Source organism: Jaculus jaculus, chromosome 1, assembly GCF_020740685.1.
Source record: "Jaculus jaculus isolate mJacJac1 chromosome 1, mJacJac1.mat.Y.cur, whole genome shotgun sequence".
Taxonomy (NCBI): Eukaryota; Metazoa; Chordata; class Mammalia; order Rodentia; family Dipodidae; genus Jaculus; species Jaculus jaculus.
Window position 1 is genome coordinate 194595409 of NC_059102.1, and position 17255 is coordinate 194612663.

General features: G+C 39.5%; 1 protein-coding gene and 1 non-coding gene across 6 annotated transcripts in view; one reads left to right on the top strand and one right to left on the bottom strand.

Annotated features, from left to right (window-relative positions):
- Wdr17 (WD repeat domain 17) overlaps nt 1–17255 on the top strand; it is a 139142-nt gene that overhangs the window by 65767 nt on the left and 56120 nt on the right. The window lies entirely within an intron of this gene.
- Nucleotides 9942–10132, bottom strand: LOC123458013. Its single transcript, XR_006635348.1, has one exon. It is a non-coding gene; the product is annotated as a U2 spliceosomal RNA (small nuclear RNA).

The window sequence follows — 17255 nt, forward strand, 5'->3', positions numbered from 1 at the left end:
CCACCCACAACAGATGAGGGTTCCTATTTCTCCACATCCTCACCAGCATTTATTTTCATTTGATTGTTTAATGTTTGCTATCCTTACTGGGGTAAGGTGGAATCTTACAGTTGTTTTAGTTTGCATTTTCCTGATGATTAGGGATGATGAACATTTTCTTAAGTGTGTGTTTGCCACTTTTATTTCTTCCTCTGTGAACTGCCTGTCCAGCTCTTTGCCCCATTTTGTGAGTGGGTTGCTTGACTTTTTATTGTTTAAGTTTTAGTGTTCTTTGTAGATTCCAGAGATTAGGCCTCTGTCAGTTGGATAACCCACAAATATTTTCTCCCATTCTGTGGGTAATCTATTGGCTTTGCTTATTGTATGCTTGTCTGTGAAGAAACACTTCAGCTTTGTGTGATCCCACTAGTTGAATGACTGTTTAAGATATTGTGCTACTGGAGCTTTGTTCAGGAAGTCTTTTTCCACTCCTATATCATTGAAAATTCCTCCTATATCTTCTTCCTGTAGTAGCTGAGTTTCTGATCTTATATTGTCTTTGATCCACTGGGCTTGAGTGTTGTGCATGGCGAGATGTGTGGATTAAGTTTCAATTTCCTGCATATGGTTATCCAGTTTATCCAGCACCATTTGTTGAAGATGCTGTCTTTTTTCCAGCCTATATTGTTAGGGCCTTTGTCAGATATCATGTAGCTGTAGTTGCTTGAAACAAAGTTTGGGTCCTCAATTCTATTCCATTTGTCTATACTCCTGTTTTTATGCCAGTACCATGGTGTTTTTATTACCATGGATTTGTAATATAGCTTTAGATCAGGTATAGTGATGCTTCCAGAGGTATTTCTTTTGCTGAGGATATGGTTGGTTATCTGAGGCCTTCTGCCTTTCCATATGAAGCCTCGGATCATTTTTTTCTATCTCTGTGAAGAGCAATATTGGTATTTTAATTGTAATTGCATTAAATCTGTATATTGCCTTTGGTAGGATTACCATCTTTACAATGTTAATTCTGCATATTCAGGAGCATGGGAGGTCTTTCCATTTTCTCAAGTCCTCCTCAATTTCTTTTTTGAGTGTTTTTATGTTTTCATTTCATAGATCTTTCACTTCCTTGGTTGACGTTATTCCAAGGTATTTTTGTTGCTATTGAAAATGGGACCATGTTCCTTATTTCTTTCTCTGTATCTTTATCATTTGCATATAGAAAGGCTACTGATTTTTGTGCATTGATTTTGTATCCTGCTACTTTGCTATAGGAGTTAACCACTTTCAAGAGTTTTGGGATGAAGTTTCTCAGGTCTCTTATGTATACAATCATGCTGTCATAGAGCTAACCTAACTTCTTCCTTTCCAAATTGTATCCCTTTTATTTCTTTCTCCTGTCTTATTGCTTGAGCTAGGACTTCCAGTACTATATTGATTAGCAGAGGTGAGAGTGGCCATCCCTGTCTTGTTCTTGATCTCAATGGGAATTCCTCCAGTCTCTCTCTATTAAGTATTAGTTGGGCCTTAGGAGCTTTGTATATTACCTTTATTATGTTAAGACATGAACCAACCATGCCAATTCTCTCCAGTGTTTTGATCATGAAGTGATGTAGTTTTCCAAAGGCCTTTTTGGCATCTATCGAAATTATCATGTTGTTTTTGTGTTTAACCTTGTTTATGTGGTGCGTTCCATTGACAGATTTCTATATGTTGAACCACCCCTGCATTCCTGGAATGAATCCTACTTGTTCGAGGTGGATAATGCTTTTGATGGATTCAGTTTGCGAGGATTTTATTCAGAATCTTTGTGTCTAAGTTCATCAGGGAAATGGGCCAGTAGTTTTCTGTTCTTGTAGCATCACTTCCTGGTTTTGGAATTAGGGTGATATTAGCTTCATAGATGGAGTTGGGGAGCTTTCCCTGTTCTCAAATTGTGTGGCATAGTTTGTTAAATTTTGCTTTGAGTTCTTCATTGAAGGTTTGATAGAATTCAGCTGAGAAGCCATCTGGTCCTAAAGTTTTCTTTTGGGGAGGTTTCTATTACTTTTTCAATCTCAATAAGTGTGATAGGTTTGTTTAGGAGATTGATCTGCTCTTAGTTTAGCTTTGATAGATGTTATGTGTCCAGGAATTTATCCATTTCCTCCATATTATCCAGATTTGTGCAGTAAAGGTTTTTGAAATAAGTCCTGATGAGTCTCCCAATTTCACGTATGTGCATGTGATCTCTCATTTTTCATTTTGAATTTTGTTAATTTGAAGCATCTCTCTCTCTCTCTCTCTCTCTTTTGCTTGATCAAATTGGTCAGGAGTTTGTCAATCTTGTTTATTTTTTCAAATAACCAGCCCTTTGTTTTGTCAACTTACTTAATTGCTTTCTTATTTTCCAATTCATTAATTTCTGCTCGGAACTTAATTATTTCTTTCCTTCTGGAGCTTTTTGGGTTGGATTTTATTTTTGCTTTTCCAGTGCCTTTAGGTGGATGATTAGGTTATTGATTTTGGATCACTCTGTCTTTGTTATGAAGGCGTTTAGTGCTATAAATTTTCCCCTGAGGACTGCCTTCATTATGTGCCATAAGTTTTGGTGCGATGTGTTCTCATTGTCTGTCACTTCTAGAAATTTCACGATTTCATTTTTATTTCATCCTCTATCCATTTATTGTTTTAAAGTGTGCTCTTTAGTTTCCAGGCACTGATGGTATTCTTGGTGGGTCTTTTGTTCATGCAGGGAATTATGTCAATGTTCCTAAATATATGGAGGCAGGTTTTGTGACCCAGTATATGATCTATTTTAGAGAATGTTCCATGGGCTGCTGAGAAGAAGAATGTGTAGTCTGTGGATTTGGGATGGAATGTCCTCTATATGTCCATTAGGTGTAGGTGATCTATGTTTGTGTTGAGCTCTAGTACTTCCCTGTTGCGTTTCTGTTTGAATGATCTGTCTATTACTGATAATGCTGTATTAAAGTCCCCAACTATGATGGTGTTGGTGCTTATTTCTGTTTTATTGTCATGTGGGTTTTGTGTTATGAACTGTGGTGCCTCTGTGTTTTGGTGCATAAAGATTTATGATTGTGAGTCTTTTTTATTTATTTATTTATTTGAGAGCGACACAGAGAGAAAGAGGCAGAGAGAGAGAGAGAGAGAGGAGAGTGGGCATTCCAGGGCTTCCAGCCACTGCAAACGAACTCCAGATGCGTGCGCCCCCTTGTGCATCTGGCTAACGTGGGTCCTGGGGAATTGCATCTTGAACTGGGGTCCTTAGGCTTCACAGACAAGCACTTAACTGCTAAGCCATCTCTCCAGCCCTGTGAAATCTTGATGGATCATTCCCTTGATAAGTAGGTAGGAAGTGGCCTTCTTTGTCTTTTTTTTATTATTATTTTTGGTTTGAAGTGTATTTTATCCAGTATTAATATAGCTATGCCTGCTTGTTTCTTATTCCCATTTGCTTGGAATTTTGTTTTCCACCCTTTCACCCTGAGGAGGTGTCTGTCTTTAGTGGTGAGATGGCTTTCTTGAAGACAACAGATTGAGGGGTCTAATTTTCTGATCCATCCTGTTAGCTTTTGTCTCTTGATGGGTGAATTAAGGCCATTAATATTTAGGGTAATAACTGTGAGGTTTGATTTGATCCCTGCCATATTGTGTTGGTATATGTGGTTTGGTGTTTTCATGGACTATGAAATTTTTTGTGCCTTCTCTGAGTTTCGTTATTGTGATCTGTTTCTTGTAGACCTTTGCCACTGATCATTTGATTCTTCTGTGTGGAGAATTTCCTAAAATACTCTCTGTAGGTTTGGTTTTGTGTTCATATAATTGTAAAGCTAAGTTTTGTCATGGAAAGGTTTTCTTTCACCATATATTATGAGGGATACTTTTGCTGGATAAAGTAGTTTGGGTTGGAAGCTGTAGTTTCTTAGACTTTGCAGTGTTTCATTTTAGGCCATTCTGGCTTTCAGCATTTCCATTGAGAAGTCTGATGTAATTATGATGGGGTTACCTTTAAAAGGGACATGCTGTTTTTCCTAGCTGCTTTTAGGATTTTCTCTTTGGTGTCAATGTTTAGAGTCTTAGTAACAACATGTCTTGGAGAGTTCCTCCTTTGGTCCAATCTGTTTGGAGTTCTGTTAGCTTCTTGTATCTTGATGGGACTTTCTTTTGAGAAAGTGGGAAAGTTTTCTTCGATTATTTTGTTAAATAATTTCTCCATGCCTTTAGTCTGAATTTCTTCCCCTTCTGGTATTCCCATGACCCGGATATTAGGACATTTAAGGGTATCCCACAATTCCCTCATGTTCTGTTCACAAAAATTTTGAACGTATTCAAAGTTTTGAACTCTAAACTGTTTCTTCTGTCTTGTCTTACAGATTGGAGTTTCTATCCTTCACATGGCTGACTCTATTCTTGACAGTCTAGATAGTTTTGGACTTGTTCAACTACATTTGCATTCTCTACTACTTTTCTATGTATAATTTCCATCCCTTTGTCAAGCTTCCTTTTCACATCTTTACTCATTTTCTTGTTGCTTCTTGGAATTCATCCTAGCATTTCTTTATTTAGCATTGCCAGCTGATTTTTGAGGTCCTCTTTTTTTTCCCACTCTCCTTCCTATCTCTTAACTGTCTTTGAATTCCTTCCATTATCTTATCTATTATGTCTAATCTAGTGATGGCAGCAACCACATGATTATCAGTCCTTTGTTGCTTTTCTGCAAGTAGAACCAGTATATTGGTCAGGGTTGCATTGCTTGTGGCTTCATTTTGGTGTTCTGATCCTAATGTATCTTCTTTGTTTTGATTTGAGATGTTTATTATAGGACTGGGTAATCTTACTGGATTTACTTGCATTTGATTTTTCATGTTATTTCTTTTGCACTGTGGTCTTCCCATCACAGTGTATGGGCAGGGAGAGTAGGACTGTGGTCTCAATGGGCGGGGGAAATGGTACTTTGCCCCGGCCAGCGGGGAATCGAACAAAGAAGCGAGGTGAAAATCAACCTGAATGAAAGTAGGCAAACAGACACAAGAAGGAGACCATGCTAGACATTTGTCACAGCCTCGAGAGTTTATTCTTACATGTAGGTTTATATAGGGTTGTAGGGGGAAGGGGACATGGCCAGGGCAAGGAGTTGTCAGGAAACCTAGAGGGGATGTAATTAGGTGCTCATCTAATCTTGCCCAACTGGCTTAACATCCTGACTGCACCAGGTTTCACATCCTGACCATAAACTGGATTTTTGCAAAAGATAAGATTCTGTAAGTAGTTTGCTGACCAGTTCCAGAAATACCTAGCAGAAAGCTGGATGGACCAGCTTTCTGAGTAATGAGTCAGTTTATGAGCAGGCCCAGGTAAAATGGAGAAGCTTTTGCTCTATGGCTCCCGACATCTCCTCCCTTCTTTTATACAAAAGAGGGGGAGGCCTGCTATTCAGTGGTGGGCTGCAATGCCTTTATTTCTTCATCAGCTACCGACAGCATTGGAGAGTATTCAGCCAAGCGTACAATCCCCTGGTAGTTGAATATTAGGTGAGGAAGAAGAAACTTAACTTGCTATATGGCAGTTTCTGTTAACATGGCCAAGGTTTGATTCATAGCTCCCAACATCTCCTCGGGGGAGGCCCACTTTGCAGTGGTGGGCATTGACCAACTGGGGGAGTAGGGCCCCAACTCCTCCCATGGGATGTCTTTTTCCCACAATCTTTGGCCCTTGGTACCTTTTGGGGAGGGGAGGCAGGGCCTATGTGGCCAGAGAGTGAGGCACGGCCTTAGTGATAACAGTTATGGTACCAACCTCCATGCAAGCCAGGTATACCTCTCAGGGAATCCAGAAGCGGTCAGATAAGGACCTTCCCCTGCAGTGCTTTGCCTCACACCCACGTTGGTGCCCATATCACACTCACTTCATTGTGAGCTGACATGTATAGGTCTGGACCTCATGCAGCTCCCGTAGGAGGGGTAGCTATTTGGCCATGACAGGTAGACCGCAGCAATAGCAGAGGTGTAGAGGACAGCAGTATAGTAAATGAGTACAGAATGTAAAATCAAGGGAGAGTGACAGCTGCAGGTGGTAGGTCTTCAGTGGCAACGCCTCGATCCGCCAACTGCAGTCTGTGATAATGGACCTGTAAAGGCTGCACCTTAATGGCTTTAATCTGTTGACATATAAAAGACAAGCTTTTAATTATAATAATGGGTCCGATTGTGAGTGAGAGGATTAAGATAAGTAGAGGTCCTTCCAGCTTTGTCCTGTTAGGGAAAAAAAAGGAGATTCTCTCAGGGAAGTGTTTCTTCCCTGGATATGTGAGATGTCACTGGAGGATCATCAGCTTGTTTTACAAGTCTCTCTGGTCAGACAAACATACTGATCCTTGGCCCCAAATGAGTACTGGGTCTGGGCCATTCCATTTTAAAGTTAAAGGATCTTTCCAAATGGCTTTGGCAAAGGTATTTTTTGTATTTGTGTGCTAAAAGCAATCAGCTGCTGATTTTCCTTGAGCATCAAGGGTTAAAAAGTTTAGGATAAACAGTGCATGATGAAGGATATTTCTTGGAGAGCCTTTTATGGGATATAAATCCCCCGTTTTTAACTTTTGGAGGGTAAATGGATCCAGAAGAGGGGCCCCTCCTGCCAGAACACCCCAGTGGGTGTAAAGTCAGTGGCACAAATGACCAGGAGAAGAGGATTCTCATAAGAGATGAAAGTGACCCTTTGGCTCAGAATTGCAGCTTCCACTATCTTTAGGGATTCTAGGGCGGGGGCTGTTAATGAGCGGCCTGAAGCAGGATCTGGGTCTCCTTTTAGGATGTCAAACAAGGGTTTAAGCTCTCCAGTAGTTAGCTTAAGATAAGGCCTGAGCCAATTGATATCTCCTATGAGTTTTTGAAGATCATTTAAAGTTTTTAGATGGTTAGTCCTAAGTTGAATCTTTTGTGAAAGAATTTTGTTATGAAAAAGTTCAAAGCCTAAGAATAAGTAAGGGGTTTTAATTGAATTTTATCAGGAGCTATCTGAAGACCAGCCCCGGTAAGGGCCTCAGAAAGCTCTTGAGAGCAAATAAGGAGTTCAGTGCGATCAGGACCAGCCAAGAGGATGTCATCCATATAATGAATGACATACAAAGAAGGCCATTTATGTCGAAATGGATCTATAATTTGGGCCACAAATTTTTGACACAGTGTAGGGCTGTTAGCTATCCCCTGGGGCAACACTTTCCATTGGAATCTCTGCATAGGGCCTCTAAAATTTACCACAGGTAAGCTAAATGCAAAATGCTGTTGATCTTCAGGGTGCAGGGGAATTGTAAAAAAGCAATCCTTTAGGTCAATAATGATTTTACAATATCCTGCAGGAATTGCTACTGGAGTGGGGAGGCCTGGTTGTAGGGCCCCCATAGGTACCATGGCCTTATTAATTTCTCTGAGGTCCTGGAGCAATCTCCATTTTCCAGACTTTTTCTTTATAACGAAGATAGGAGTATTCCAAGGAGAGGTAGTAGGTTCAATATGGCCTGCTGCAAGTTGTTCCTGCACTAATATCGTGGCTGTAGCTAATTTCAGAAGTTAAGGGCCATTTATACATTTAAGGTATTTTTTTTTAATCTTTGGTTACAGATTTCACTCTGAGTATTTAAGACCATGCAGATAGCCAAAAGTTAATTAAGGATTAATTTTAGAGGTCATTAATGGCTCTCCAAAGAGACTTCAGGGACACAGGAGTAGCCCCACAGTTTACTGGTGTCTTGCCTGTTAGGATGAGTCAGGGCCATGCTGGCCAAGTAATTTTCCCTTTTTCGGGAAGTCAGGAGGGCCGATTGTTCTTCAATTGTGACTCTCCTGTTTTAGCCTGTACACCAATTTTGTTTGGGTCTTCATATCCTCCCTGTTCAGGAAGACAGGTGACTTACCAGGGGGCCAGTGTAGAAGTGTCCCATCATCTCCAGTGGCCTCATGACATGGGAGTACAGACCAAAATATTGACACTTTTTACTTTAATGATTCCAGTTGGCTTTGGCTTATACATAGGTGATTAACACAATCAGAAAGGAAGTTAAACCAGCCTGGATGTATGTACATATAGAGCACATTTGATTACTGAAATAGACTTAGTTAAAGAATGGCACAAGGGCTTCTAAAATCATTTTGCCCTATCTTTAAAAATTTTTGTTGTACTGTGGCAGCATAAGCCATATATCTGAGGCATAGGAAGTAGGCACATCTCATATTTTAAATATCTAACATTTATAAATATAGGCAGAACCTGTTACCAGTCTTGAAAACAGTACCAATTGATTTATAAACTTAACTAATTTAACCTAGAAATTATCAGAAAAGAACGAGTAAGACAGTATAAGGTCTTAGCACCTGTGTGAAAACATCTTTGATTAGTTTAGATACCTGTGTGGGTATAAATTACTCAGAAAACATTGGAAACAGAACCATGGAGCTTGAATTTTATATATAGATATATATTTTAGATGAGAACCATTGTTTGAGCATGAGGCTGTACCCTAAAGTAGGGAATATGTCTTAAGAGTTAATTTTGTTATAAGCACTGGACTTAAGATGTAAAAATTGAGACAGTTACTTTGCATACAATAGAATATAATTTGGTTTTTCCTGATCCAAAATAGCTAGCTAAATATTTGTATAACCCTTGATAAAAACTTTTTGAAAGAAAAAACATTATTTGACAACCAATGATTTTAGCTTAAACTTGATAGCTATTGATTTTATGTACCACATAAATTTTTATTAACATAAAACAATTTTATGTTTTACCCATGACTTAAATTTGATAAAGTTTAAGTAAGCTATCCCAACAAATCCAAGGAAGATGAAAGTTATTATTACTGAAATTAAATCACTTAAACCTAAGTGTTTAAACCTAGTTGTGACCATTCAATAAAATTAGCATAAATAAGACAGAAGTTATCTGTAAAGTCACAATGTCTTTAGGTATGAGTACTTCACCTTTAAAAATTAGCCATTTCTATGTGAGCCTTTATCTTTAGAATAGTTAAAACCTTGATGAAAAGAGGAACCTAATTTACTTTACTGAGAGAGTCTTAAAGCCAGTTTTATAAGCCTTAAATCATAACAAATTAGCATCAGTGACCTGTTAATGAGTGAGGCCTTATCATAAGACTCAGTTTATCTATTTAACATTTTGTCCAGTGAGAGACTTTATCTAACAGATGTGACTTTAGGTGTTCATAAGAGATGAACTAAAGAGAACCACAGTTATCAGCTGTATTCCTTTTTCCTTGTCAAGAGACAATTGGCCATTTTTGTCTCTAGTCAAGAGTCTGGGGGGACACATGGCTTAAACTTGCATGGGGCTTGAGATAAAGGGGGTTCCACCTGTTGTTTTTGTTTGTTTGTTTTTGTGTTTTTAGAGTCCAGCTTTCCATGAATTTAAGTAGCATATGTTGGAAAGCAAGAGCAAAATGAAATTACAGAGCAGAGAGATGAGATTTCTTTTCTATTCTGAAGTTGCTTGTTTTTACATAGCAAATTTACCCATTTGCAAAACACAAGGTGATAAACTCTTGTCTATATTTAACCTGGTTAAACCTCCACTTACATCTGTACTTATGACTTTGTGACCCACCTAACATAGGCATCACCTGTGTCTAATGTAAGGTGAATTTAGATTAAGACTATGTCCCTATATAAAACTTTAAGAGTATCCTTAAGAGTCTGTAAACAGTTGAAGAATCTCTAACTTTAGGCATGGCATTTAGGTTTAGCCTGAAAATTCTTTCCTACATACGCACATCTTTATCCACATACTTTAACATTCTTAGTACCACTCAAAAAGCATTTTTAATGAGCATTCTATGTCCCAACATTGAAAAATTCTTTTCCAGTTCCTTCAATCAATTCATCTCACCCCATCGTTAATTATCTTTTCTCTCTCTCTCTCTCTTTCTGTCTTTTTTTTTTTCTCCCCTGAGGGGGTGCACCATTCCTGGAAGTACTGCAATACCAGGTGGATGCGTGGAGTGGATGGAGTAAGCTCCTATTCCAACTCCAAGCTCCAAAAATCCATTTAATGTATTGTCCTTGGATAGCGGACGTATCAGATATTAAACTGATAAGAATAGATACTACATGTGATCTTAGCCAAAAGGCCGAGAAGCGATTATCTTTCTTATAAGGCTATTAAAAATTACACCAAATTAATCCTATTACTCACTAACAAGTGAGTAGTCTAACAAAATTTTATGTCATTAATATCAATAAGACACTAAATTCAGGCAAATATTGTTGTTATCTTGAGGCAGGCTGGCCTAGAAGTCAGGTCAGTTACCTCCTCCTTTTAAGTTAACAGGACATTACAAGCTTTTTAAAAAATATCTGACAAATTATAAGTTACCTCTTTAGAGGAAGTTTTGTTGCTTTTAATGATCCTCTATGTAAGGTGAACTTGACCTAGAACAAATATCTGGCAAATTTACTCCTTAAAAGACATTTAACTTTTCCCTTTTAATTTCTATGCTTAGGTCTTTGATTTCCTTAAAATCGTTCTCTAGAAGAGAAAGGAATATCACCTGCGTCCATCTCATCTCTTTAGTTACAAACAGTCACAAACATGACATGACTAGCAAGCACAATGAGCACACATAAACACATATACACACACATAAAAAGAACAAATCCTCCTGATAAAATTAAAAAGAACTTGAAGCAATCTCAATTCCTTGTGTTTTTAAAATATCTTTTACTATGGCAATTAGCTCCTTCTTACTCTTTGTTAATTTTTTTTTTAACCCATGTTCCTTATGCCTTGAGAGAAGTTTTAAACCCTTTAACAATTTATGCTTACTTAGGGTCTGTCCCATGATAGAAAAGGAAAGAGGAGAAACAGCAAGACCAAAGGGCAACATTCCTGGTGGGAGTACCGGCACGGGGGGGTGGGGGGGGTGGGGGAAGGGGGGTTCCCGGTGGGCCTACCATGAGCCTGACCGCAATGTTAAGAACTGGCAGCCGCTCTAAGAGCATTTACTGGCTGTTGCGTACCCAGTTTTGTTGATAGGAAGAGAGGCTAGATAGGAGGTCTTTGCCAACACCCAAATGGGCTGTCGGGATTCGCACAGGGAGCTAGGGGCCTTCAGCCAATGCCACAGGGTAGCCCTGGCCAAGAGGCTTCAGTTGCCCTGTCGCTATGTTGCAATTCCACGCGATGGCGCCAACTGAAATTAAAAGGAGGAAAGGAAGTGCAAAGAGGAAGTCCCACAGTTCTTGTGCCTTGAAAAAAATGACTCAATAGTCTTTACTTTAATTGCCTAAAATTCGTCCCTTACCTCAAACAGATCAGTTTCACAGGCGGGCTTTTCTGCGTTGATCACTGTGCAGGTCTGTTTTACAGGTGTATTGCCTGTAGTGACCTCTATGCAGACCTTCACTCACCCCTCTGGTGGGGTGGCGGTCTAATGGCCAGGATGGCCGTCCACTCGAGCGACGTTCAGGTCTTTCTTCATACCTCAGCCTCACGTTCAAGTGCCATTTGCCCTGGCCAGCGGGGAATCGAACAAAGAAGCGAGGTGAAAATCAACCTGAATGAAAGTAGGCAAACAGACACAAGAAGGAGACCATGCTAGACATTTGTCATGGCCTTGAGAGTTTATTCTTACATGTAGGTTTATATAGGGTTGTAGGGGGAAGGGGACGTGGTCAGGGCAAGGAGTTGTAGGAGGAAGGGGATGTGGCCAGGGCAAGGAGTTGTCAGGAAACCTAGAGGGGATGTAATTAGGTGCTCATCTAATCTTGCCCAACTGGCTTAACATCCTGACTGCACCAGGTTTCACATCCTGACCATAAACTGGATTTTTGCAAAAGATAAGATTCTGTAAGTAGTCTGCTAACCAGTTCCAGAAATACCTAGCAGAAAGCTGGATGGACCAGCTTTCTGAGTAATGAGTCAGTTTATGAGCAGGCCCAGGCAAAATGGAGAGGCTTTTGCTCTATGGCTCCTAATAGTACTTCTTGGGGGAGCTGGCCTGAGCTAGCCTGCAGGCAAGCAGATGGGCAGAGTGGTCCTGGGTGGGTGGATCAGCCTGAGCTCAGGCACAGTGGGAAGCTGAAGCAGCCTAAGGCTGGATGTGTAAACAGTCTGAGCTCTCACTTGGCAGAATGCCAATGCAGCCTGAGCTCCTGCAGTGCAGAGGCACCAAAGTAGCCTGAGCTCTCAAGTAGTGATGCTACAAAGCAGCTTGAGCTCACACTCAGAGAGACAGTGAAGCACCAAGCACTGAAGCAGCCTAAACTCGCACATGGCAGGACACTGGGACACAGAAGCAGTCTGAGCTCATGTGCAACAGGACACTGTTGGGTGGCCAGCATAGCAGACAGGCAAGGGATTGTGCCTGAGCTGGCAGAATTGTACAGGCAGAGTGAGCCTGAACTCGCGTGGGCAGGTGGAATGGGCCTGACCTTGCAAGTGGATGGGCAGTGGCTGGAGCAGTAAGTGGGCAAATGGGCAGAGCAGACTAAGCTTGCACAAGCTGAGATTGGTGGCACATGTGTGTTGGGCTAATGGACTGATGGAGCCTGATCTCGTGTGGGCCAGCAGGCAGAGCCTGCCCAAGGTCATGCGTGGGCAGGGGTAGCAGGGCAATCACCCCTGTGCAGTGAGGCAAGTGGAACTATGCTGTCCTGGGTCCCCTTTCATACAGTATGGACAAGAGTATCCTGAAGCTGGGACCATGGGTACAGTGGCTGCTTGGGGGGGATTAGGGGACTGGTGAGCTACCCACGAGTGAGGGAATCAGCAATTCCCTTTGTTTTCCCCTCTGCACCCTCCCACTGACAATCTATTAGAGATTTCTCTCCCCTAAAAGACTCAGTGAACCCCTAATTCCTTGCCTTTCTTTCCTGGGGAAGTGCGGCACATTTAGATGGTCGGCATCTTGACTGGAAGTCTCCTTTGTTCTTTATATTAGCCATTTCAAATAGCTAGGGTGTGAGACCAGAACAGTGAACAGGAGATTTAGGAGATGGGGGGGGGCAGGAAATCAAGACCTGTGGGTCACTTTTAGGCAAGGAAGGGATAATAACTAGGTATTTTCTTGAGGAATGTGGGTAGCCTACTTCCTTATGTCTCTTTTGCACTTCTGCTGTCCTTGGTGAGTCCCTTTTGGGAGCCTGTCTGACCTAACATTCCAGCCTTTTGTTAATGATAAGTTATGAAGGTTAATTTTTTTCATGCTGACCATAGGAGTGATGAGTTATTATGGGAAAGGCTAGATAATTCAGTTGATGGGTCTCCTTTCAGGGTAGGTGATGAAGAATCACTGTCATGGTGGCTAGAGATGGCAGAGTGGTGAGATAGATAGCACCAGTGTAGCATATTTTACTACTTGGTCCTGAGTGAAACAGAGACTTCTCTCATACCATCGCTGGCTTCAAGGCAGTAGCTGGTAACACCTGATAGGGAGAAGGTGAGGGAGATGGGCTCTGTGCACCCCATGAGAAGACAGAATGGAGAATAAAGGAACTTGTTACTCTTGTTAACAGCTATAATGTCAAAATGCCAGGCATAAAGGGAGAATGGGCATTCAGAGGTGAGGGGTAGAGAGCTTTGGGAAGAGAGAGGAGGAAAAAGGGAATTTTGGGATCAGGGGAAGAGTAGGAACACAAGAGAGTTTAAGTTTGAAAGTGCCCATTGGGGCTACAGTGTACTTATCCATGGATAAGATAGGGTAAGGGCTAAGGAAGGAGGGGGTGTGAGTAGTATCTCTGATTTTGGCTAAGGCAAGTGGGAGTAGCTGGAGTCAGGGTAGGTGAAGTTAATCAGAGACAATCAGAGGTAGAAGGCATGAGTAAATGTTAGAGTTTAGTATTGTAAGTCAGCATCAGACATGGGAGCCTATTAGTTTGACTCATTGTTTATATTGTAGTTATATTTTTCTTACTGGGTGATTAAGACCATGTAGGCTGCCAGAATTAACTGTATATTTAGGAGGTCAATGATGGCACAGTAGGAGAGTCTTCTAGAGACCTGTGAGTTCTGTGACTCTCAGCATTTTCCTCTACTAGGATAAGTCAAGACCATGCTGACCAACTGGCTCTCCTTCTTTTGGGAAGCCTGGAGGACTGATTTTCCTCTGATTTGACTCTCCTGTTGCAGATACACTGACTTGGAATTCATTTCTGGGTCTCTGCATCCTCTTTAAGAAGACAGGTAACTTACCAGAGGCTAGAAGTTTAAGTGACCCATCATCTCCTGTGGCCTTTTGACTTGGGGGCAGGAAGCAAAATATTGGTTATCCTTTTAACTCCCATGTTTCTAATTGATTTTGGCATATGTGTGTGTGTGTGTGTGTGTGTGTGTGTGTGTGTGTGTGTGTGTGTATGCACATATATGATTAACAAAACAGATTAATTGAAAAAGATGCAAAATGGAAGGGTGTAGTGGCTCACACCTTTAATCCCAGCCAGGGGAGGCAGAAGTAGTAGGATCACTGTGAGTTCAAGGGCACCGTAAGAATACATAGTGAATTCCAGGTCACCCTGGACTGGAGTGATACCCTACCTCAAAAAGAAAAAAGTGCACAATATATCTGGTTAGCAAAGCAGATCTGGTTAGAAAATGACACAATAGTTTAAAATCATTCTGATTAATAATTAAATTTAGTTGTCAGGTGACTGTAAGCTTTATCTGGGACATAAAAAACATGCACATTCTACCTTTAAATGTTTTATCAATTATTTTGGCAATAACTTTAAGGTAATTGATTTTAATCTAGAAATTGTATGCCAGGCAAAAAGACAAGATGGGATAAAAACTTGGCATCTGTGTTTGAAAACATCTTTGGTTAGTCTGTATATCAATGTAAGTACCAATTACCCCCCAACCTCGAAGCAGCACAGCAATGTAAAATCATTTTTCTAGGGCAGGAAACAGGTTTTAAGTATCAGTATCTTTATAGACAATGAACTTAGGATACCAGAAATAAGACAATTAATTAAGTGAAACTTTGACTGAGACTGATTATACATAGCTCAAGAGTAAAGCCAGGTGTGGTGGTATACACCTTTAATCCCAGCACTCGGGAGGCAGAGGTAGGAGGATTGCCGTGAGTTTGAGGCCACCCTGAGACTCCATAGTGAATTCCTGGGCAGCCTGGACTAGAGTGAAACCCTACCTCAAAAGAAAAAAGAAAAAAAGAATAAAATAAAACATAGTCATTGTTGAGTTAAGCAAGCCCCATTTTAGCATACAAGAGACAATATGACAGACACAAAGTAATTTCTTAAATAAGTACCTTTTACCATTGAGCAATTTTAAGGCTTAAGTAAAGATATATTTATGACTATTACATGAAGCTTAGACAAACTATATTAACATTGTTTGTATATAGTGGATTTTCCTAAGACATGGGGAGCTTTTTTAGTTTTTCTAAGAACAAAATCATAATAAGTCATGTTTAATAAGACATGTTATAATCTCAGTGATAATCACCCAGCAAAACCAGCATGAACAAACTATAACCATCTTAAAATTACAGTTTTAGCCAGGTATGGTGATATATGCTTATTGATAACCAAATATAATGGAGTTTGTATAAACCAAATTACAATTTTCAGATAGCTGGAAAAGTCTGATATTAACAAAAAGTAGTGTTTACATATTTAAGGCACATGAGGTTACAGAGAAACTATCAACAAAAGATCTGCTAACAGAATTTAAAACAAGCAAGTAATATTATTATGTAGTAACATTTTTGGCTTAAATATGAAAATTTTTACATTTTTTTAAAGTTCATCAAAATTGGTATACCTTTATATATATATTAGATAGAAAGACAGACTTAGCATTTTTTATTTATTTATTTATTTATTTATTTATTTATTTATTTATTTATTTATTTTTTATTTGAGAGCGACAGACACAGAGAGAAAGACAGATAGAGGAAGAGAGAGAGAATGGGTACGCCAGGGCTTCCAGCCTCTGCAAATGAACTCCAGACGCGTGTGCCCCCTTGTGCATCTGGCTAATGTGGGACCTGGGGAACTGAGCCTTGAACTGGGGTCCTTAGGCTTCACAGGCAAGCGCTTAACCACTAAGCCATCTCTCCAGCCCAGACTTAGCACTTTTAAAGCTAAGTAAGATGTCCACCCAATCTATAAGTCAGTTTCTGAAACTAATTTAGCTATATTTGACATAACCAAAGAATAGAGGAACTGGATTAAGCTGCCAAGATCTAATGAAAAAGGAGACAAGTCTCATGGAAAAGAGAAAGAATAGGCATGCCAGGGCCACTTGTCACTGTAAACAATTTCCAAATGTGTGTTCCACTACGTGTATCTAGCTTTGCAAATAAGAACCTTTAACTGCTGAGCCAAAAGGAAATATTTTTAATCTCTTCCAAATCAATTTTATAGAACTATATTGAATTCCAAACATACACAAAATTTTGTGACACAATCTGTAACTATTCAAACCTTAACCAACTCTATGATTCTGTCTGTGATACTTTGATAACCTTGTTCAGTATTGATGTAAATTAAATCTAAAATATTAAGACTGATTGTTGGAGGGATGGAGGAGATACATCTTAAATCACAACATAACTTTCTTTAGAATTTTCTTTTACTGTTCACCATGAAGTAAATAGTTTTCAAGTGTGTGATAGATAAATACTGTTTAATGTTTTAAATGTGGTCTATTTACCTTATAAAATAGGAAAAAAGAGTAAATAATTTCTGTGAGTTTTTCTGAGGCAGGGTTTTAAATATAATAACCTTGGGAGAGAATTAAATATTAACTAGTCAATTTTAACCTTAAAATTTAGTTAAAAGGTTAACAAATAGAGGAACCTAGTTAATGTGGATGGATACCCTAAATTCAGTATTTCATGGCTATTATTATGACCAGATTAACATCAATGAGTTAACAACCTGACTACCATAGCAACCTGCTACCAGCCAGGGTCATACTTTGTTAGTCTAATTTAAACCCTAGGTTAATAGTCATTCTATATTTCAAGAAGTCTGTAATCTGATTAAATACTTAGTCTTTAACCTTCTGTTTAAGCTTACTCATTTTCATCTACGTACTTTACGTATACCTTCATCTACATACTTTTACTTTACAGTTTATGTAAGTAGTCTGTAACAGTCTTTTTCAAACATTTAACATCTACAATTTAAAGTTTCCTCTCTAGTTTATCTTCTTTAATTAGTTCATCTCATAACTACCAACAAATCTTTTATTGTATTTATCATAAGACTTTTAATAGGACCATTTTTTTTTTTCCTCAA